Below are 24,786 nucleotides of genomic sequence, written 5' to 3' on the forward strand. Positions count from 1 at the left end.
GGTCTCTCCAATTGCTGCAGATGTCGGGTGAGATACATCCCGAATGGGGCATTGTACTCGATCATTGGTCTGATAAGTGAAGAGTACAGGGAACAATGACCTCACTAGATCTGGATGTGAATCCCTTCATGATCAGGTGGGCAATGTAGAAGGTCTTTCTAACCACTTTAGCAATGTGAGTGTCAAAGAAAGGCCACTGTCAACCTGGGTCCCCAGGTCCCTGATAACCTCTTCTGTGCTTAGTGGATTGCCACCTATATGGTAGCTTGGGGTTACCTTGTTTTTCCCGAAGGGTATGACTATACATTTTTGGCGTTTAACTTCAGGCCATGGCTCTGGCACCAGCTATCTGTTTCCGTGAGTCCCTTCTGAAGGATATCAGTGTCCGATGCACTTTCCACTATGGCCCAGTTTGCAGTCATCTGCAAACTTTGTCAGCCAAAGTCCTCCCATGTTGGCCTGTACTTCTGAGAAGTAGATGCCAAACAATAGGGGCCAAGGACCGAGCCCTGTGGGACACCACTTGTGACCGGCTTGGAGTCTGACACAGCGCCAGCAACTCTAACCCTGTGGGTTCTGTCCTTAAGCCAGTTTGCAACCCATCTTGTGACATATGGGTTTACATTTAAGCTGGTAAGTTTTTCTACAATACCCGAGTGGGGTATTGTGTGAAAGCCTTTGCAAGGTCAAGGTAGGCTGTATGGACTGCCTTTCCCTCATCAATGGCCTTGGTGACTATTTCAAGAAGTCGACCAAGTTCAAAAGGCATGATCTTCCCTTGACAAAGCCAAACTGGGTCGGGTCCAATGTCTGCAAGTCCCTATATCTTTGTTTATGAGCTCCATTATGATCCTCTCCATAGCTTTGCAGACTAGACTTGTTAAGCTTATGGGCGGTAATTACCAGGGTCCGTGAGGCGCCACCTTTGTGGAGTGGGACCACAGTTGCCGTCACGCCACTCCTTGGGCACGTATCCTGTGGTAAGGCTGAGATTAAACAGCTGCCTTATGTGCGGGTTTAATTCCTCATTTAGCTCGTGTAGCACACAGCCGGGGACACCATCCGGTCCCATTGATGCTGTGTTTTTAGCTTTAGAGAGAGCAGCTTTCACCTGCGCATTTGAGATGTCCGGGAGGCTACACTCGGCTGGGATAGTTATCTCTCCTTTAGGGGAGAGGGGTGAAGTTTGCACTGAACCTGTCTGCCAGTATGTTGGCAATGTCTGTGGGTTCAGTGATTTTTGTATCATTTTGGACTAATTCTGAGCATATCTGTGAGTTTCCACCCAGGTTCCTAACATAGCTGAAAAAGGCCTTATGATTGTCCTTTGAATCCATGGCAATTTTTCTCTCAAAATTGGCCTTAGTTGATTTTATGAGTGCTCGTATTTTTTACTAATAATGATCAGGGTGACTTCCCTTTTATGGATTTTGTTCTATCATGTAATAGCTTTCTCCTCTTATTGTAAAGTTTGTTAATGGCTGGGGTCCACCAGACTGGATGTTTGCCCTTTGTGGAAAGAGTCTTGGTTTTATTTGGGATTGCCTGATCCATGCAGTCCTGGAGGTGTTCATAGAAGGCATTTGTAAGGGCTTCCGCAGCTTGGGTTGTGGTTTCCTCTGACTCAGGGGCCTTGAAGGATACCACACCAGTCTTGAGTAGTGTGAAGTTTGCTTTAGAAGTTCTTCACTATGGTCTTTTTGTTTGGGGTGGGGGCGGGATGTGGATTTCCAGTGAGATTAGTTTATGATCAGATCTCACCAATGAGGGATATACTTCCAGTGTGGAGCATTTTGTCCCCATGTTTGTGACAATGAGATCTAGTATATTTTCTCCTCTCGTGGGAACAGTGACTAGCTGTTCCATGGCATTTGAATTTATGAACTCCAGGAACCGTTGGGCTAGAAAGTTAGGGCTTGAGTAATGTTCCCAGTCTATATTCGGGTAGTTGAAGTCACCCAATATGATGGTGTTTGGAGATACATTTATACCCTCCAGTGTCTTCAGGAAGGCTGTGTGGGGTTCCTGAGTTTGAGAGGGTGGCCTGTAGCATGCTACAATTTGTAGAGCAGTTTTGCCTATTGTTAGTTGCACCTGGATGGTTTCCGAAGCTTCATGCGTTGCCACCAACCTGGAGGTGTGAGTATCCTTTATGAATATGGATACACCCCCTCCTTTTGTGGAGTGGTCCGGGTTTTGGGGCCGGAACGCATGATATGAGGTAAAACCTAATAGTGCCGGGGTGCTCTCAGGAGCCTTGAACCAGGTTTCAGTTACAGCACAGACATCGATGTTCTCCATACTGAGAAGGGCCTCCAGTGCGTGCATTTTGAGATTTAGACTTCTGGCATTGAGCAGCATTGCCCTCAATTTCTTCCCATTTTTGTTTTCTAGGGTGGTAGGTTTAGAATTTGAGCCTTGCCTAAAAGGCACTATGGGGGTGGCAAGAGCCTTAGCCAATATCCGGAATCCCAGGGGTGACAGGTGCAAGCCGTCCCTTGCGAAGCAGCGTGGCTTGTCAAGCATGTCATCCCAGGCAGACAGACACTGGATCCCCTTTGAATGACACCAGACATTAAGCCAATTGTTAAAGCTGATCATCTTGTCTCTATATTGTGGCATCATTCTTGGTGAAGGAAGGATACTGCTCAGGGTTAGGGTCATACCTGCCTGGGCTACATAATCAGAGAGCTCCTCTATGTCTCTTTTCATGCAGTCCAGGGAGGTACGTCTCAGGGCGTTCACACCAGCATGGACAATGACTGTGTCATATTTGTACTTGCTGTGGAGTGAGGCAAGTGCTTGTGTTATGTGGCGGATTCTAGCGCCCGATAGGCAGCTTACTGTGACCCTCTCCTTGTTCAGCCTGGTGAGTGGGATGTCAGTGTGTCTGACTATGGAGTCACCTATGACAAGTATGTTTGGTGTTGTATTTGGCCTTAAGGGCTGTGACTGCTTTGCACACTGCTTTTGTGGTTTATGTGTTGCTTGTGGGGTGTCTTGAGGTAGCAGTTGTTTGGGTGTCTGCTTTGGAGGCCTCTGCTGTTTAGGTAAATTTTACTCAGAGCCTCCGAGTATGTCTTTGTGTGTTTATGTGTTTGATTCAGTGGAGTGGTAGCATTATGTGAGGCTGGTTTTGTGGTGTGTGTAGTTGCCTTCTCCTCCTGTCTGGTCTTGCCAGTCCTGAGTTGAGAGAGCTCAGCCTCCAGTTTGGCTAAATAGCTGCATCTCTACAAGTATTTGTGTTATGTGGGAGGAGGAGAGGGTTGTCTGTGTACATGAGGCAGTTATAACATTGCCTCAAGATTCCCAGATTCACCAGCTGGACCGGAGAGGAGATTGACAACTGACCTTTGGACATGCTAGAATAATATTGGGAAATCCTTAATTGAAAACAAGGGCCAGTGGGGAGTGAGGGTGTAGTGCTTTTAATTTTAGTGCTGACTTATATAATTGCTTTAGTGAGAAAGTGCCAGGTAACTTGAGTGCAATGTGATACAAGTAACTAAATGCAAAAACGACAAACAGTAACTTTCTTTCAAGTGAAACAAGGAAATAAGTACAGTAAGCAATGCAGATATCACTAGTGATCCACAGAAGCGCTGAGAAGTTGCGTATTAGGTGACTTAGCTTCCAGGGAAATAACAAGCAAACAAACAACAAGTATATAAACAAAGCTAGATTCAGTAGGCCTGGATCTAGTCTATGCTAGAGCAAACAAGGTGAACCAATTTCAGTAAGATACAGTTCAAATATTCAGGCACTATAAACCTTTAACCAGAAAATTCCCAGCTCAGAAGGGCAGAGTCCAGCCTCTTCTCCCACAAGAGTGCAGTCCACGAACCTTCTTAATGTAAAATAACTGGCCTGAAGCCCAAGTGCCTAAACCAGAACTAATACACTTGGACACTGGGCTCTCAATCAGCAGTTCCCAACTTAGAAGGATGAAAGCTACCTGTCCTGCCACCACAGTGCTTGCCACAAACCTTCCTAATATAAAACAACTGGTCTGAAGCCCAAGTGCTTAATCCAAAAGACTTGAATGATAGCTACACTTTAATCAAGTTACAACCAAGCAGTAATAAATACCATTGAATACTTTAGAGAATGTCTGGATTAGTGCTCAAGTTACACAAACAAAGCTAGATCCAGCAGGCCCGAATCCAGTCTATGCCACAGCAAACAAGGCGCACCAACTTCAGTAAGAAACAGTTCAGATATGCATGTACTATAAGCCTTTAACCAGAAATTCCCAGCTCAGAAGGGCAGAGTCCAGCCTCTCCTCCCACAAGAGTGCAGACCACGAACCCTCTTAATGTAAAATAACTGGCTTGAAAGCCCAAGTGCTTAAACCAGAATTAATACACTTTTAGAATAACAGACACTGAGCCCTCAATCAGCAGTTCTCAACCTAGAAGGATGTAAGCTACCTGTTCTGCCACAACAGTGCAGACCACAAACCTCTCAGTGCAAAACAACTAACTGGTCCGAAGCCCAAGTGTTTAAACCAAAAGGCTTAGAATGAGTTACACCAAGCAGTAATAAATACAATTGAGTATTTTAAGATGATGCAAAAGTAAAAAGAAGTAGGTAAAAACACAAGTACAGTAAAAGCAGATGAAATTTTTTTTTTTTTTTTTTTTTTATATATATATATATATATATATATATATACATATATAGAAAGATGAATAAATACATATATACATAAATGCGTGAATGGGCGTACCTTCGTTGAAGGTTGTGGGTTAGGGCCGGCAACTCAGCACGTAAAAATCTACTGCCAATCATTAGCAGACTGGAGTTACGCTGTGGCGACCCCTAACCGGGAAAAGCCGAAAGACACAAAGCATACATAAATATATGTATATGTATACATAAATATACAGAAATATATGACAGCTACAAACACATGCAATGAGAGGGCCATGATGCTACAGACTAGAAATGTAAATAGGAAAATGCACTCACTGGAAGTATCCCTTAAAATGGAGAACAATGACAACTGTGCTGTAACAGAGACCTGCTTAAAGGTAACAAGAAGCACCCCTGCAGTACCAGCCTATAACTCATTCCACAACTTTTGGCTGCAGAACGTGGACTGAGGCTCCAAAGGTGGTGGCATTTTCATATTCATTAAGGATGCACACACATCCAGAGTGGTAGACCAACATTATGCATTACAGAGCCTGCAGGTGTAGCTAACATTGGGTAAGACAGTGGTTCAGGTTGTACCCTGTTATAGGTCCCCAAACATGTCCCAAGACTCACACACCATGCTCTAAACAACCTGGAGAATATTAGTGTCCAACCTAACACTCTCATACTGGTTGACTTCAACTACCTCACCATTAACTGGGAAAGCTACTTATGTACTGATGCACATGCCCATCACATCGACCTGGTCCTTCCTAACATGGGCGACTGTTGCTCTACACCAATAGTCAACTCCTCCCTTGTTATATCTGAACACAAATTAATCACCTTTGGAAATCCATAGCCTTCCCACCCCTCCCCCTGCACAGATAACCACCATGAAAAGCCTTTCTAAAGCTAACTATGGCCTCCTAAAAACAGAGGTGGCTAACCTCACAGCAGCCATGCAAATGGAGACCAGTTGCATGACAGCTGAATCAAACAACAATGCACTATGAACATGTACGAAAATACATGGATACTGCCATACCCAATACAACCAGGACCCTCACTTCCAACAAAAGGAAGCTGACCTGGTGGGCCCCTGCCATAAAGAAACTGTACAGCAGAAGGAGGGAACCGATATAGAATAAGGTGAAGTCCCAATACTGGAAATAAACCCTTATCAACCTCTATTAAAAGTTGAGATCCCTCATTAAATACCACAAAGTTAGCTGTGAGAACAGAATTGGAGCGCATAGTGAATGCAACCACAAGGCCTCATACAGTTAGGTAAGGAATCTCCATGGTAATACCAAGATTTCTTATGAGCTAATAGACAATGGTACAATTGAGCCAACAAATAATGTCAATATACTGGCTGACATCTTTAGTGCAAACTTTACCCCTCTCCTCCCCAATGGACCAATCACAATACCAGTACACTGCCAAGCACACAGTATTACTGCAGCACAGGTTAAAACACCACTGTCCAAGGCCAAGAATACAGCTTTTATGGGACCTGACAATATCCCTGGCTGTGTTCTACATGAACTACAGAGTGACTTGGCACCTCACATGTGTACCCTGTTCAAGCACAGCCTCACCTCAGGCTTTGTCCCTACTGAATTGTGCACTGCTACAGTCACCCCTCTCCACAAAATAGGTGTGACTGCAGACCCTGGCAAATAGTTCTCCAACTGCCTGACAAGGCTGTTATGCAAAGCTATGGAATGCATCATCATGCACCTAATAAACAGGGATATGGGAATCTGAAGACTCAGGATCCCACACAGTTTACTTTTGTGAAGGGTTTGTAATACCTGATCATTCAACCTGGTAAACTTCTTGGCATCGGTCACCTGAGCTGTGAATAAAGGCAAGGTGGCACATACAGCCTACCTTGATCTGGCCAAAGCCTTTGATAACATTCCCCAATCAGGAATCATGCAATAACTCACTAAGCTAGACATCAAGCCCTATATCACTAGGTGGGAACAGAGGCACAAACACAGGAGTAGATTGGACATACTACTGTCATACATTGAGACAGTTGCAGATGTCACTGGTTTGTTGTAACATCCTTTATGAGGAATACGACGTTGGTAATACCAATAGATGTGAGTATTTACTGAATGCATTTTCTAGAGTCCGCAACTGATCTACCAAGGACACCCAACTGTCTGGGGAACAGACAAAACATAATCCAAATAAGTAGTGCAAATAGTGCTCTGAATAAAACTAAATAATAAAAAAGGAGCACCAAGGTTGCGAGCCCACAGTAATATTTAATGAATATAAAATAATAAAACAATATTGTAAAGTGCTTAACAATATTGTTTTATTATTTTATGAACAGACAAAACATAACAGGCAGACATGTGTCCAGTCTGTGGACAGCATGCCAGTGGAGAGGTATGTCAGGGACATATCACTGTGAGTCATGACATCACTCACTAAATGCATGTCCACACAAACCCTGTCAATCCACCATGTGTATAACAGACCTGATAACATAAAATCTGTTCATAAATTGGTTGTCTGTCTTCACATGTCCTGTCCTGTGACATATTGCCACCTATTGTATGTGAATCTGTAGGTCACCACCTCTGTAATGTCCCTCACACAGGCAAGGAAAAGGGGCAAGGTCCACATTAGGGAATGTCCCATATGTTGGAACTAGCAGCAGTGTCCAGGCCCAGAGCACAATACAATGTGGACACCGACATAGTGGTATGGCCATTGCAATACCTGACATCTGCACATCTGTACAGAGGACAGACAGAAAGTAGATAGCCAACAGGTTATGCATTAGGATGAATGTTTTGCAAGACAGACATCTGAAACTGAAAGGTATGCTGTTACTACATGACAACAGTCCTCAATGACATGTCCTAAAAACATAGTAGTCTACAGTTAATATCAACATATTCGATCAATATCCAATAGGAGATACATAAAAACATACAGCTAAAACGCCAAGAACAAGAGGGTCAGTACTTAAAGTCCAGCTTTGCATGCAGGGGTATATGGTTCCAGTGCTACAATCTGCAATCTACTCTTACTTGGAAAAGCAATGTTAAATGTAGTAACATAATGATACAATACATGCAAGTGTGACTGCATATAATCTGGGATACTAGCCAAGTATGAAACAAATACAAAGAGAAAAGACTGTGGTACTACCCATGTATACTCAGGTGTCCCATACAGTATACTCACACCCCTTGCTACTGTAATGACAGCATATACAAGCATGTTTTATACATGGAATTAAATACAATTATTAAAGATGTCATTACCCTGCTATTTTATCAGACTGGAATGTGATCATTGGTTACCAGGGCTGAGTTATGCTTAGCAGGTTTAAACATTGCTTAAATATAAATGCTAAGCAGATTTGCGCACTAGTAAGCAAAGCCTACATGGTGTAAGAGAGTATTCATTTAACCGTACGTCAGCAGCGCTTAGCTTCACGAAAACTTACACAAACCTGCTTAAAGCTGCTTTAAAGCACTTTAATCACCCTGTCTCCATCAGCCCTTGTTCTGCCCAGCACCAAAATAAATAGCCCTTGAACCCAGGACCCTATACACTATATTCACGGCATTTAACCACTAAGCCATCAGAGCTGTAAGTATATCTGTTGGTTTTTCAAATATATCATTCAGTGCACGTACTGAATAGTAGTGAAAAGCCGCTTTGAGTACTATAATTGTTTTCTACTTGTTAGTGAAAACACCGTTGAATCAGTCATGTTTCTATATCTAAATATACACATATCAGATAAATATGGCAAGAAGGAATATACAACACTCATATTTACACATAAAAAGGATATATATATATATATATATATATATATATATATACACATATACATATACATACACACACACATATATTTATATATCTATATCTAATCTATAGCTATATATATATATATATATATATATGTATTTTTATATATATATATATATATATATATATATATATATATATGTGTATATATATATATATATATATATATATATATATATATACATACATATATATATATATATATATATATATATATAGGTCTACCTGAATTAACCGAAACTGCAAATGACCGACAGCGAGATAACCGACACCGGAAGATCGACAACAGAGAAGACCGACAGTTGAGAATCCTGATGCTGAGAACATCGTCATGTTAAGGTAAATGTGCGATAGGGACAGACGTTAGGGTCAGGGTGTGGGTAAGGTAAGTGTGTGATAGTGACGGATGTTAGGGTAGGGTGCGGGTTAGGTAAGTGTGTGATAGTGACGGACTTAAGGGTTAGGGGCAGATTAAGTGAGTTAGGGTTAGGGTGCGGGTAAGTGTGTGATCGTGACAGACTTAAGGTTTAGGGGTGGGTTAAGTGAGTTAAGGTTAGGGTGCGGGTAAGGTAAGTGTGTGATAGTGACGGACTTAAGGGTTAGGGGCGGATTAAGTGAGTTAGGGTTAGGGTGCTGGTAAGGTAAGTGTACGATAGTGACGGACCTTAGGGTTAGGGTTAGGGTTTGGGTTAAGGTTAGTGCATATATAGTTGTGTATGTAAGGTTTAGTGTAGGTTTGTAAGATTTTTGGTGTGCTTGTGTTGTGGTTGTGTGTGTGTTTTTCGGGAAAGTTATTTGTTTTGTTGATTGTCGGGATGTGAAGTTTCGTGTTTTTGAACTTTCAGTTTTGTCGTGTCAATTATTTCGTTATCAGTGTTTTGGCGTGTCGGTGTTATCAGGTAGACCCATGTATGTATATATATATATATATATATATATATATATATATCGGTTTACTATTGTTTGTTCGAATGGCAAAACATTTGCCGTTTGAAACAACGAATAGTAAACCTGAACACACACATTTCAACCGGCCACAATGCAGACCCAAATGATCGACACATTTGAGTCGACATTGTGGCCGAAACCATCACGTGATAGCCGTATAGGAGCTGATGTAAATCAGACTCCTATATGACATATCACGTTTTGGCAGGGGGGCAAGCCCCCCTGCACCCCCTGTGGAGGACTGCACCCCCCACCCCCCGACTAATATATTCTAACTCCGAGATCGCACTACAGTGGGGATATGGATGAATTTTCAATCCCCAGTGTATCACAATCTCTGTGCAGATAGTCGAATATACTTATGCGAATGCACTGCTGCATTCACATAAGTGTATTCGACTATCCCATTCATTTATATTTTGTGCACGACATTCTGATTTTCGGCAGCAGTGCTGCCGACAGAATGTCATTCGCACAAACCATAGTAAACCATATATGTATATATGTGTATATATATATATATATATATATATATATATATATATATATATATATATATATATATATAATATAACATGTAGTGGAACAATTTTGGTATTAATGGAGGTGGTATTAAAAAATAATTATATTTTTTTTGAAGGTGAATACTTCAAACAATGTAAGGGGGTTGCTATGGGGGCACATTGTGCTCCTACTTATGCCAATATTATTATGTCATATTGGGAAAACACCTTTATATTAACTTTGGTTTTTAGTAGATTTTGGACATTCTATGGTAGGTTTTTAGATGACTTATGTTTTTTATGGAAAGGCAATAATGATGATTTTAATTCGTTTTTAGAATTCTTAAATAACACTACTGATTTTTTTAAAATTCACATATAAATATGATACCCAAATGTTGAATTACTTAGATGTTAATATTACTAAGACTAAGGATGGTTTCAGTTCAAGGATTTTTAGAAAGGAGACTTTTTCAAACTCATACCTACATTTTACTAGTTCACATCCACCCCACCAGAAGAGAAGTGTAGTTAAAGGACAATTAGTTCGTCTTAGTAGAATGACCTCTGAAGACACTACTTATTTTAATGAATGTGGATTTTTGAAAAGGTTATTTTTAAATAGGGGTTACCCGAGTGAACTTTTTGATCAAATATGCAGTGAGGTTACTAGGGAAAGAGGTGGAAAATTTGCACCTATTTTAGGTATAAGAGGAGTATTTGATAGACAAGATTCAAACAACCTAAATAATGGCGTGGATTTTGAATCTGGTATCACAACAACCTATGATGGTCAGTCAGGACTGGTAAAAAGAATTGTTAATAGGGAATGGAACAACTTTGCTAGACTATCTGACTTACACTGTATTTTTGTTAAGGAACTGAAATTCACCTATAGGAGGGGTACTAACATTAAAAATATTTTGGAGAGAGGTACAACTGAAAAATTGTTTGGGAAAGCTACTAGGAAAAAAGTAGGTTTATTTAAATGTGGAAGTTGCAGTTATTGTAAACATCTTAATGTTGGACAAACATTAGACTTACCTATTAGACAAAGGACATTAACTCTAGGAACATATGTTAACTGTAACACCAAGGGTATAATATATTTAGCTACCTGTACAAAGTGTGATTCATTTTACATAGCGAAGAGTGAGAGAATGTTAAAGCAAAGAATCTATGAACACTTATATGACATCAGGACTAAAAAAGAAAACAATGCATTATATAAGCATACTATTACATGTAAACTAGCTACATTTAGATTTTTTGTGTTTGAATGTGTGCCGGTTGACCCTAGAGGGGGAATTGGGAAACACTGGTGGAATACAGAGAACTATTTTGGCAAATTGTTTTAGAAGCAAATAGAAAACCAGGTCTCAATGACATGATTTCACTCAAGCCAGTTTTAAAACTGAGATTTGCTAAATTATAGGATTTTTATATTATTTTAAACAAATATTGTCTTTACAAAAATTTTTAGAACATAATGTCATAGTTTTAATTAAGGTTCATTTTTATATACATATTTACATTTATATTTACAAACATTCAAGTTTTGTACATGTTGTTTATTATAGGGTATGATTTTTATGGTGGTTTTAGGAAGTATAATCTGTGTGTGTATATATATATATATATGTATATGTGTTTTTAACTAATTCTAATTAATCAATTTGTCATTGGCTATCATTAATTAGTTAATGTATTTAAGATGAGTGCACCAAGAGTGTTGGTATCTGATGAAGTCAAGGACGAAAACGTGTTGTGAAGTTTCAGCGTTAGTGAATTAAACTGTTCGTGTCACTTTTCCCGGATTCTGGTGCTTTTTTTGTGATTACTAGTGAACGTTGGGGCACCTGCCTTCTTCTGTGGTTATAATATGTAGTGGAGTCATACCTCAGCACCATAAATCTCAACCTCTTAGTGCAAGGGGATGTAATGCAAGTATTGCAGTTATAAATGTAGAATGTTGCTACAGTAACAGGGTTTGTGTCAGCATACATGTTCTGAAGGAAGGCAGTTCTGAAACTGAAATGTACGCCAGTCATCATAGTGAAGTACCACACAGATCACAGTTATGATTCTGTGAAATACAGCAGAAATAAGAGCAATAAACCTGGACAGTCTGAAACAATCTGGTCAGTCGAGAGATATACACAGAAATCCTTAGTGCAAGAAATGTGGTCCAAGCCTGACAAAGGGGGTGTTTAATGCCATGAAAATGGGGATATATCCCAAATACTGGGGTAGATAAGCTCATACAGTTGATGCAATTGCACTCTCCTGTCTGTCCTAACATATATTAACTGGAGGAGCACAAGTCCCAAGCCCATGTACTTCCCACTGGTTAGTGACATACATCGTCACAGCATCCCACTACTTTGTCAGAAATACACAACACTTATGGTGGCCAGGCAACAGTACAGCCGACAAATATCTGAACATAACATCACACTAGGGAAAATACACTGGGCTGCTAGGCATGTCACCAAGCACTGTCTAAACTACAGGCAGACTGCCACAACACTAACCCAATTTACCTATGGGGGAATACACATGTAATTGCAAATATAGCAGGCACTACAAGAATGTAACAGCATGGAGTAACAGACACCAGTGTGAAAGTGCATACCCTCAACACAGTCACAGTCACATTATGGTAAGCCTAATTAATAGTACAGTATATGGACTGTGTGAACAAAACCCATCATCATGTTTGCCACTCACTCACTACTCCAATATATACTGGCCCAATTCGCAGTGTAGTCTGATACCTGACTGTGGTATGGTGCATGTCTCAGTCTGGCCCTACAAACATATAAGCTGATAGGGTACCAGAAACTGGAGCAACATGCGTCAGATTGAAAATGACCAAGAACACTGACATCTCCCCCACTCTATACACAAGCCAAATAACATATTCACAATACACTGCTGCACAATACTGACACTCTGTCAACAATCAACACAAGTACACAGACCTCACTACTGTACAGACTACAACATAATGTCCAGGTTTTGTCCTCAAATATGTCTGGCAGTCTGATATATCACTGGGTTGATATCAGGAATGATGTCGGTAAATAATGATATCCACCTCTTACTGCATGACATATGGACAAAAGGTGACAGATTTGGGGGACAGAGGCACAAACACAGGGCCATCATTGACATATTGTTATAAACTGAGAAAATTGCTGGTGTAACAGGGTTTGTTGTAACATATCTCTTCTGAGGGATATGAAGTCAAAAACACACATGGATGTTACCATTTACTGACTGCAATCCTCAGAGTATGCTACTGAATTTATAAAGACAATAAATGTGTGAGTAACACACCAAATCTAAGACTCCAAACTCTGGCCAGTCTGCAGATAGCCCTACAGGTGAGAGTTTTCTCAACCACATAACACTGTCATGTCAGTCTTTAAACCATGCAGAACAGCCACATCCACACACACCCTGTTAAAGCTAACATTACTTCAAATGTATAACAGCAATACTTACATTATGTCCCGAAGTCTGGAACATCCTTCTCCAGTTTGTTGGGCTGTCTCCGCAGTGTTTGTTGTAAGAGGTATTTCCAACTACCCTCTGTGATACTGTTTGTCAGACACCTGCATGAAGTCCTGCTCACAGTGAAGGAAAAGGGCCAACACCCACATGAAGTGCTTAGTTATAGGAGTGTGTTTCCATGCAATTGGCTATAGGAATGATACAACAGCTGTTCCACATGCAGTTAGCAAGTGGGGGACTCCAATTCGTGCACAGGCCATCAGCTGTTCATGAGCTTTACCTACAAAGGTCAAGCTGCTGCCTATGCAAAACAGATATATTTTTCTACATCTACCAGAGAGAGAGAGAGAGAGAGAGAGAGAGAAAGAAATAAACAAAACAAACAAACAAACAAAAAGCAAGACCATCACAACCAGACTACAAAAAAAAAAAAATATGAGACACACCTGTCTACCTGTGAAATACAGCAACTGAAACAGGCAAAAAAAATAAAAGGTATGTGAAACAAGTAATCTTGTAATGGAATGTAATAGGGGGTATGTAACAGAGGTAAATAGAGGTTCAACAAATATTTCTCAACAACACTTGCTGTACTGATATACTGCTATGGCCATAGCATCTGTGTCTGTCTGTAGTGATACAGAACACAGCTCACGCCCCTGAGTCAGTCACATATGACTACTACTGGATTGTGGTTTGAACAATACTGACTGTGACACTCCTAGGCCAGCTACTAGGATGTTGCATATATCCATATGTTAATTGTGAGTACTAGTATGATATACATGTCTGTATCAGAAATGTGAGGGACCTGTACAGGGTATTTGCATAGTGAAATACTGCTGCAGCTGTGTGTGTTGAACTGCATATGACATAATGAGCTCATACCATTCAACTGTCCAGTGTTATGCACACTGACCATATGTGTGCCTCAGGTTTGTAGTTATGTACTAAAACAGTTGTGTTATGTCTAGCAAAGAATTGGCAACCTGTGAACACTGACATTACAGCATCTCCTTACATATCATTTGGCTGTTCCCATTAGGGGTCGCCACAGCAGATCATCTGACTGCATGTCTTCCAGCCCTCTGTATCTTGCTGTTTCACACCAACCAGCTGTATGTCTGCTATCAACACATACATACACCTTATCTCAGACCTTCCCCTTTTCCTCTTACCCAGCAGCCTCATACTTTCACAAATATGCTCAGCATACCTCATCACATGTCCAAACAAACATAATCCTGCCACTCTCTGCTTTTGGCCCCAAGCCATCCAACCTGGGCTGATCACCTAACATACATGTTCCTACTCCTGTACACCCTCATCACATCCAGTGTAAATCTTAATGTCATAAACTCTGCCACATCCACCTCTGACGCCTGCCTTATTTTTCAATGCCACTGTCTGCAACCCATATAACACAGATGGACCACCCACCCTCTTGTAGACCTTCACTGTCACTCTTAATGGTACTTGTTGTCACAAATCATACCTGACACTCCTCTCCACCACCTGCATCCTGCCTGCACTCTCTTCTTTACCTCTCCCCTACACTCCCCATTACTCTGAACTGTTGTTCCCAAGTATTTAAATTGATCCTCCTTTGCAAACTGTACTCCCTGCATCCTCACCATTCCTCCATCCTCCCTTCCATTCACACACATATATTCTGTCTTAGTCCTGTTGACCAACATTCCTCCCTTCTCTAGACCATAAGTCAACCTCTCCAGGGTCTTCTCAACCTGTTCCCTACTCTCACTACAGAACACAATGTCATCTGCCAACAGCACAGTCAACAGGGACCCCTGCCGATCATGTCTGTCAAGCTGTCCATCACCACTGCACATGAAAACAGACTCACAACTGCTCCCTGATGTACTTTCATCTCCACCTTAAATGCACCTGTCACTCCCAAACCAGAACTCAATGCTGTCACAGTAGCCTTGTACATATCCTGTAGCATTCTTACAGATTCCTCTGCCACTCCTGACCTCCTCATACAATACCACAACTCCTCTCTAGGAATCCTGTCATATGCTGTCTGTAAGTGTCACTAATGTTGGTCCATAGCCCACCATTTATTTACGGCATCCTCCACATGTTTCCCCCTACCAGGTTGACAGGAATGACTGAGTAACAAAAGTGTTATGACAGTGTACCATACTGACATAGAACAGAAATGTATAGCAGTTATTACCTGTGCAGATGTATGCATGTATGAGTAGGTGTAAATGGCTGCCTCATAACATCTGACATGGGATGCAAAACAGCATGTAACTGAATTGTACATGCTGTACACATGTGTAATGTTAATGTGTGTGCATCCAACAGAGTTACATTTCCACAGCTAATGGTTGTTGCATTGGCCTGACACAGACATGGGTACTGCCATAAGCAGGAGTATCATGTAGGAAATAGAGAGGAGTCCAGCTGTGTTATGACCTTGTGTCCATGCCTACTACAAACATTGATATGACCACCCACATAGCTGTATGGCCTCAGCAATACCTAACTTGTACAACCTGTCTCAACCAAAGTAGAGTAAACCCCTTTGCTGGACAGCAGTAGTGCACAAAGCACATAATGGGATGCTATATTGGCTGTAAAGGGGACAGTAGGAGCAGGCACCAACTGGCCAGCATGTCATCCTTTGTCTGGACGACCATAGTAGGCCATAGGTGGATTACTGTAAGGCTGACTATGAGTATAAATTGGACACATCCACTGAGGGCAACTAGAAGGCCATCTTCACATATTTGGGTCTCATAGGCAACAACCCAGACCACCCTGTAATAGAGGTCAATCATAGCACATACACACACACCAATGCTACAGCCAACCTGCTGCAGACACCTTTAGGCCAAACATCACCACCCTGGCTCAACATCAGTATAGGTGGATATGCACACCACATGCACCACTACCCTCATCATCATGGATCAGGTGCGAAACGTCCACTTAAATGTAAATATAGCAAGTCACCTTGGGGACTGATAACATTCCAGTCTGCATCCTACATGAACTCAGGCATATGCTTCCAGCTCCATTACATACTGTATGCAAGGCAAGCCTGAGCAGCTTTGACAGCCCATCTGCAAGGAACACAGACACTGTCACCCTTCTACACAAATGTAAATGGTGGTTTATGAACTGTACTAGCCCTCATAGGGGGGAATGTGACACAACAGGACCAGGAGTACAATGCATGTTCATACAGTGCTGCGTCTCATGTGTTTGTATATAGTGTACACTGTTGACAATTAGTCATGTGCTGTCTCTGTAAAGACGTTTGTGCAATGTCTGAGATCCTGTGATGTGTTTCCCTGTTTACGTCTTCCAGATGCTATGCCGAGGCAGCCGGACTACAATGAGTAGGAGACATGGGCCATAACTGAGGCCATCCTGCAGAACTATTCCATCCTTTCTGGTCGGGGTCGCCAAAACCAGTGGGAGTGGACTGCACTGTAGGATGAAATTGTCCAAAATGTGAACACCTTGGGCTACCATGGCTGCACGTATGATCAGGTATGTCATAGAGCAAGTGACCTGATTTGGCATGCCCAGCAATGGGCTGCTGCTGTAGCGAGGGACCGTTCCACTACTGGTGGGGGGCCAGCTACACAGCCCCTGGCAGTGAAGGAGCTCCTGGCCAACCTTGGGGTAGCCCCCACAAGAAAATCTACACAAGAACTTTCAGTCGTGGAGGTGGGTGGCACCCATGCAACAGGCGAGGAGCATCCAGGTAAGCCAAAAGTGTGCATCAACGTACTGAGATTGCATTATAACTGTGTTCAATACTGAGATTGCATTACAACTGTGTTTTATAGAGTCTTGAGTTGCATATGTCAGGAAAAAAAATGCTACGACTATAACCACTATATCACTTCCACTACTAAAATGGTACTGTCTAACACCTTCTTCATTCATTGTCTCCTATATGGTGCCCCACTTCTTACCAACCTTCAGTCTTCTCTAAAACAAAGCTATCCTCCTGTTATCAGAAAATGTCTAAGTTTGCTACCAGCTATAAATCCAAATACCACCACTGCAATGCCCTACACAAACTAAATTTGCTTGAACTTCCCAACCATCTTACCTACATTCAACTTACTCATGCCCATAAACTCATCTGTAACCCTCCATCTACCCCTCCCTTGCATCCTCCTTCAAAATGCAGATACCCAACAGACTTCTAAGATCTAATAACCAGAATTTTCATTAACTGCACAAGCCCGCTCATCCTCCAGGCAGACACCTACTATCCTTTTCCCTAGCTCAGCTCTGGAAATCCTTGCCACCTCTTATTTGTACTACAGACAACCACTCTACCTTTAAGAGCTTGCTTCATTCCCATCTCAAAAGCCTCTGGGAATGTTCCTGCTGTCATCACACATGACTCACCTGTTTTTCCCCCTTTCTCACACTCCTTTACTTCTATCTTCTCTTCCTCATACTGAGCTTCTCTGACTACCATCTTAATTTGTTTCATTTACTCGTACTCTTGCTCCACTTTTTGTTATTGTCCCACCCTTCTTAGATTCAACAATCTAACGTCTCATCACCCATCCTACTTTAACTATGCTGATTTCATGTAAAACTGTAATTTCAACCCTGTGTTATTTCACATTTTAACAAATGTAACAGAAATATGCAGCAATGAGGTTTCCTTACTCTAGTTGAATTATATATGTGTGTAATTTTACCTTTTACATTTGTAACCATATTTTCACTGCAATTGTAGATTTTTTATAATGTTATGTAATACCATTGTTCTTCAATACTAGTGCATAACGGTACATGCATTGTCTTCATATTATATTGTTGTTTGTGAAGATTTTCTCCACAGGACTCCACTGAAAGCAGGCTCTTCTTGGACCAATGGACTATCCTGGTAAACAAACTGTAAAATAGATAAATTAATAAAATCAGTGGGTTGGGTTTAGTTATGCACACGAGTGCACATCTACGGTGAAGGGCAGCAAATTGTTTAATATCATAATTTATACTGTACCTGTGCATAAATGTAGTATTAATTGTGGACCAGTGCATACTGTGAATCAGCTAACAATACCTCTCCCTCCATACTACCTAGGTCCCTCGACTCTACACAAGGTACAGCAGCCTGAAGCCGGTGAGTATGAGATTTTACTGTTTTGGCCTCACCAGTATCCCAGGCATGTTAAGGTGTTACACACAGCCATCTGGCAATATCTGCATGATCACTTGTAGTGGGGTTCACTGCCTAATATCACAGTGGATGTCAAAGGGGCCCATTTGCATATGATGTCATATATCTGTTGCATACCTACCTCACAAACCTGTCATTGCAGGACATCTGGATAAAGATTGATAAAATGCGGGGACAAAGGGCCAGGAGTAGGGACATATTGTAGACATTGCTGTTATACAGTGCATATGAAAGGTGTACACACCTGTTAGAATGCCAGGTATTTCTGATATATGACAATGTGAGCATAATATAGAAGACCAAACATATATCCAACCTGTCCTGTGACCTATAATCTGTACAATGCAATTGACAAACAAACAAATCTGTTAGTGGAACAAGTATGTGACATGGAAATAGTCCAAGAAACTAGATACATATGTGTGCACAGGATGAAGCTCATACTGTGGTGCAGCACCATGTGACAAAATCAAAGCAGTACATCATATTGGATACACACCTGCCATCAATTACAGACTCTTGGATTAACTGCAAATAACACTCAGCTCACATACCAAGGATATCCCAACATAGACCCACAGTTGTCTGCTACAGCAAAAGCCATGGTTCACATACAGCTTAACATGCTGCAAAGGGAGCACATGTTAGAAAGGTATCAGCCTGGAGAAGGCTACATAAACATACCCACAGCATTGCATATGCAATGGAACACAGTGCAGATAGTCATCAAAAGGTGTTCCAGATATGGTGCAACAGTGAAATTGTGATGTTGTGGACATCCCCACATGTATGTGGAGGATACAATACCAACAATGCACAGGGAGGCTGCCAGGAGACATACAGCAACACCAAATGAGGGACAGACATCTCTTTAAAGTACTGTGTGTGTACTACATGTGACAACAATTTTATTTGGTCTTTACATGTCTTGGCTATATGGTAATTTTAGAAGATGGCAGCTGTTCCTCACAACAAACAACATCCAGTCCTGGGTAACTTCTGGACAACAATACATCAGCTTTTCAAAAAGCAGGTGTGTAAATGTGTTAAGTTGTTATGAGGCCAATCTTAAACTTTGTCCACAATTAAGTCATGTTATTTTGGCCATATAAAACCACTGCACAACAGCAGAAGCACACTACCCACACAGTGAAGCAGGCTGATGGCAGTGTCCTGCTTTTTGTTTGCTGTTCACAACTTTGAACTGGGGCTGTAGCCGATTTGACGTGTATTATGACCAGTTTCAAACACCAGTCCCTTGTGGCTATAATCCTTCTGGTGTCTGCCACATATCTGTGCATGGGGTGGTATTTCAACATTGCACACAGGAATGGCCCACACCTCATATCCACTGGGCAAAAGGATGCCTTCACAAGAACACAATCAACAGTCTGCAGTGGCTAAGCCTGAGTCCACACCTAAATACAATACACAATCTGTGTGGTGAACTGACGAGCACTTGCAGAGGGGATGCCTTTGCAATCTGACAGATTTGGAGATGTTCTGCAAGGGAGAGTGTGTAAACATTGTCATGTCAAGATGTGCCATGCCACACACCTTCCCAAGAGTACTGAATGCTGCGATGAGATGAACAGGTGCTTTACCAAAGTATCAGTTTACAGGTGTTCACCCCTATACAACCTAGCTATTGTAGTCATATCATGTACGATATGTGAACCCTACCTGATGTGTATGTTCTTCAGTTGGAGTACACGGGTTATATGTTATATGAAATGGTGGAAATGTTTTGGTAATATCAATGGTGTCTCATGATGTGTCACAAAATCATTGCATGTTAAAAAGGGTTTGTTCACTTACTATATCCACTGTAAGCTTGGGAAGTTGTTTCAGTAACCACCATTGTTTTCACATACATGTACTGCAGGTTATGCCATCTTCATATCACAGTATGACATTAAGTAGGCTCACCAGTCCACTGAACCAACCAGTAATGTATCAGACACACATAGGAGGTATGAGCAGCAGACAGGAAAGATGAACCACACATGTAGATATTCCTGGAAACTCTGTACAGTTGGTAGGTATGTTCTGTAGGTTTGGCCACAGTGCTATACAGATAAACAGCAGTAATGTTTACATGGGTGCAGTGTGTTGTAGGTGAAGGCTCACCACCAAATAAAACACTCGTATATCCAAGTGGTGTAAATTTGTAGTTACTGAAAGTTGAAAGGTATGCACTGCATGATGTTGAGGACCGGTCCAGACTGTGTCTGTTTCGGTCTGTGTGTCATGATTGTCATCTGTTGCCTAGTGTGAGGTCTGTGGAATGCCACTGGGACAACTCATGTGTGTGTGTGTGTGTGTGTGTGTGTGTGTGTGTGTGTGTGTGTGTGTGTGTGTGTGTGTGTGTGTGTGACTGTGTGAGAGAGTGTGTGAGTGTGTGAGTGAGTGTGCCACCAAACTTTATAGTGCTGATAGTAATGTACATATGTTGTCTTTTTCTCACAGGTGGCCATGGTGGTCACAGTCCCTCCCACTGGGTAAGTGACATTACTTTGTTTGGCGACTCTGACACTGGTGATGCTTATAGTGAGGCACAGGTGGGGTTGTCAGAGGCTGCAGCAGTATCATCAGTTGGCATTCCCACCTATATCAACCCCATGCCCACACACAGTCACAATGCCCACCCATTCCCCATCACCAGTGGCCATAATAGAAGGACAGCTGGGTACTGGCACAGAACATGAAAGTGTGGTGACTATGGCAAGTGAGCACCCAGGTACTGACCATGGTCAGAGTACTGGCGAGGTCCCACACAGGCAGGCAGGGGTGCTTGGAGGAGAATGGCTGCATGTCCAGCCCATGTTGGAAGTGCCACTGCTGCAGTAACCAGGCGCATGTTTTGGTTCGTAATAGATGCACAGGCATGTAATGAACATAACACTAGACAAGTGCACAGGCTGGTGGAAAAGTATCTCCCTGGTGCCAGTGATGATTTTCGTGAACTCATTGCAGCCATACGTGAGGGCAATGAGATTGCAGATAGATGGTGGGGTCAGGTCATGGCACTCCTCCACCAGGGATTATCTGTGCTTGAATGTATAGCAGATGAGAGGCAGCGGCCACATGAAGGTAGTTCAGAACCACAATCATCTGGGCATGCACATGGCCGTGCACCATCACGCTCGTGTATGGGCAGTAACACCATCACTAGTGAGGCTGGTGTGATGCTCATGCCAAGACATGGCAGGCCATGAGCACATTGTCCTGGATGGTCCCAACAGGGTCGTGGATCCAGCAGACATACATCACCGTCAGGGAGCAGTGCTATCTCTGGCCGTGTCAGTGGTGGTGCCCGTGATATCCTTGGCAGATTCAGTTCCCATGTCCATGGTCAGAGGCGATGAATTGTACACCCTGCCATGTATGGGCCACAGCTGTCCAGAAAACATCAGTGTAAGGCAACCACATAGTGTGTCTATGTGCACACACGCACGCGTATGCACACACACACACACACACACACACACACACACACACACACACACACACACACACACACACACACACACACACACACACACACACACACACATGGTGAGACATGGCTGTGTAACTCATGCAGTGGTTGCACCTACATAGACAGTATGATACAGGGATTCATTGGAGTTATAGGAGTCTGTCCATACAGGGCATGTGTGTAAGGCCTGTTATTATCTTTGTGGGGTACATTTGCAGCCTCTACTGTTGTTGCTGATGTCCAGTGTCCAGTGGTGTACATCGCAAAGGGGCCACTGTACACATGGATTGGGCTACTGAGGTGATGGAACAGGGTGCCATGTCCTTTTACTTGCTGGATAACACACACTCAGTCAGGAGCTGTAACACATCAAAGTACTTTCAGATGTCAGTGGCACTGTTGTGGTCAACAGGCATGAAGTCCACTGCAGTTACACTATGGGTACTATCTGTGAGACAATTTGCAGGAGAACTACCAATATAGTGGTTGCTACCTAGCCAAGTGTGTTTGTGTATGATCTGTGGGTGGAGAGTGGTCTCCGAGTATTAGAAGGGTTGCCTATATTGTTCACTAATCCATACTGTCACATAGTCATTGCACATGGCACTAGACATTTAGGGCTATTGATTATCTACACCAACATCTATGGTGTTAGATAGCTGTTGGCCTTGTAATGTGGACATTGGGACATATACTAGGTCCTCAGTATAATAATTTAGCAAAACCCACCCCTCCAATGACACACACACACACTTGCCAGTACTGAGTTTCAAACCCCTGGGTACTGGGTTTTTGAGAACAGGTTGACTTACACATCTTAAGATATTGGCTCCTAAGAAATGCAAATGCAAAATGGTATTGTTTATATTATACATCTGGTCAAGGCAGGGCTCTATAACATTTGTTTCCTTTATTCATGCAGACAGCTGCATAGCTGACTATTATTCAGATGATATTTTCATTAAATGTTGATAATTGCTTGGATAATATTGTCATCAGTTTCTTGATGAGATGCTTGGTATACTGAGTTCACCCTGAAAATCCACCTTTATTTCTTTATAGTAGCTGGTTCCTGGGAAATGCTTTCATGATTTAGTTTTGCCTTTGCATTAAGAAGCAAAAGTAATGCAGACTTGCAAATAGTAATTTATAATGGGGGATTCAAGTAGAACACTAATTAATTAGATATGAGAGAGAGTGATCTCTTAAGGCACTGTCCAGCTTAACAGGTCTTACCTTTCTCAGTGTGCCACTACTCTTAACAATTTAATAACAGAGACAGGAGTTTGCCCACCCATACATCTTGCTACATGACACAGTGTTTGACAAAAACTCCACTATTAAGGTTCTAAGTAACTGTGGCTGTGTAGAACAGCTTCAGTAATGCTCTGCCTTGATTTGCATTCTGCTCAAAATTCTGAATTGATATTCTCATATTATGAATTGATATTATGATTATGCACTTGTATTAAGCAGTTTATAAATTGCTCACCCACATGGCTACTGCTCAGGGCAAACTGCCTTTGTTTCATCATCAATGAGTGATCACTATTGTTTAGTGTTGACCTTTTCCATTTTTCCTTTTACTTTGCTACAACTACCGTTATGGATGGGTATAAAATAAACTGAATCTGGTCATGCTTTTGTCTCTAATAGCAAGCATGTGAATGGTATATAGAGATTGTTACTGTATTCTTTGTCCAGGAAAAAATTATACTCTGCATTGTACACCACTGATTGTTACTATTGTTGGTGATGTTTGCACTGCTGTGTTCTCAAATGACGTTTATATCCAGGGACAGCTGTGCTAATGTCTGTATTCTGGCCTTCCTGTCTGATAAACTTCAAGGCTAGAAACTTTCATCTAGATCATATAAGGGAGAGACATTTAAGAGAAATTTTATGTTTTAATCCAAAATGTATTAGTAACTGACCTATTGATAAAATTGTATATTGCAGGATAGTTTTCCTATATTTAGGAATTTACATATACACTTATATAAGAGGCACTGTTAATGGCTGAGATTTCTTTAAGTGGGTTTTCTCAATGTAATTATCTTTTTAACTAGACCATTCAGACATTTCCATACACTTTGTTCATTCAACATTAATTGTTATATTGTGAAAATAATAACTAGTTTGTTTTTTTACATTTTCTTTATCTAATTTTGTCAAATCTCCAAGGTAAGAGAAAAGGTATGCATGTGGGAAGTTATGGTAGTCAATCTGTTAGATTTCTTTTCATCTAGCAGAATGGAAGTGTACTTCATTCCATGTACATTAGAGGGTTTACAAAAATATTTGTATACTTGTTATTATGCAATTAATTTTGGCATTTTTATTTTTTCTTTATTTTATTGGACTGAACTAAATTAGAATTTGAGTCATTTGACTAAAATTAATATATTGAATACAATGAGAATTATTAACATTGTAGTTACATATTATACATATTATACGGTATTACAAATATATTATACAAAACAAATATGATTTAAAGTTAATTATTATTATTTTTTTTTCAAAAAACTTTTTTATTGATTATTAAATAATGTAACATAACAAACATAACAAGAAAAATAAACATTACAATATAATTGTACAATATTGGAAGTTATTATGAATACACATTAATTATAAAAGCGTGT

The 24,786-nt window shown here is 41.3% G+C and overlaps 1 long non-coding RNA gene across 1 annotated transcript in view; it reads left to right on the top strand.

The window, feature by feature from the left end:
- LOC122808059 overlaps positions 1 to 18,604 on the top strand; it is a 121,542-nt gene extending 102,938 nt beyond the window's left edge. Inside the window, exon 3 of the long non-coding RNA XR_006365775.1 lies at positions 18,562 to 18,604. This is a non-coding gene — a long non-coding RNA (uncharacterized LOC122808059). The remainder of the gene's footprint in view (positions 1 to 18,561) is intronic.
- Positions 18,605 to 24,786: the final 6,182 nt, after the last annotated feature.

Source organism: Protopterus annectens, chromosome 8.part0 (assembly GCF_019279795.1).
Source record: "Protopterus annectens isolate FY-2018-M chromosome 8.part0, PAN1.0, whole genome shotgun sequence".
NCBI lineage: Eukaryota > Metazoa > Chordata > Ceratodontiformes > Protopteridae > Protopterus > Protopterus annectens.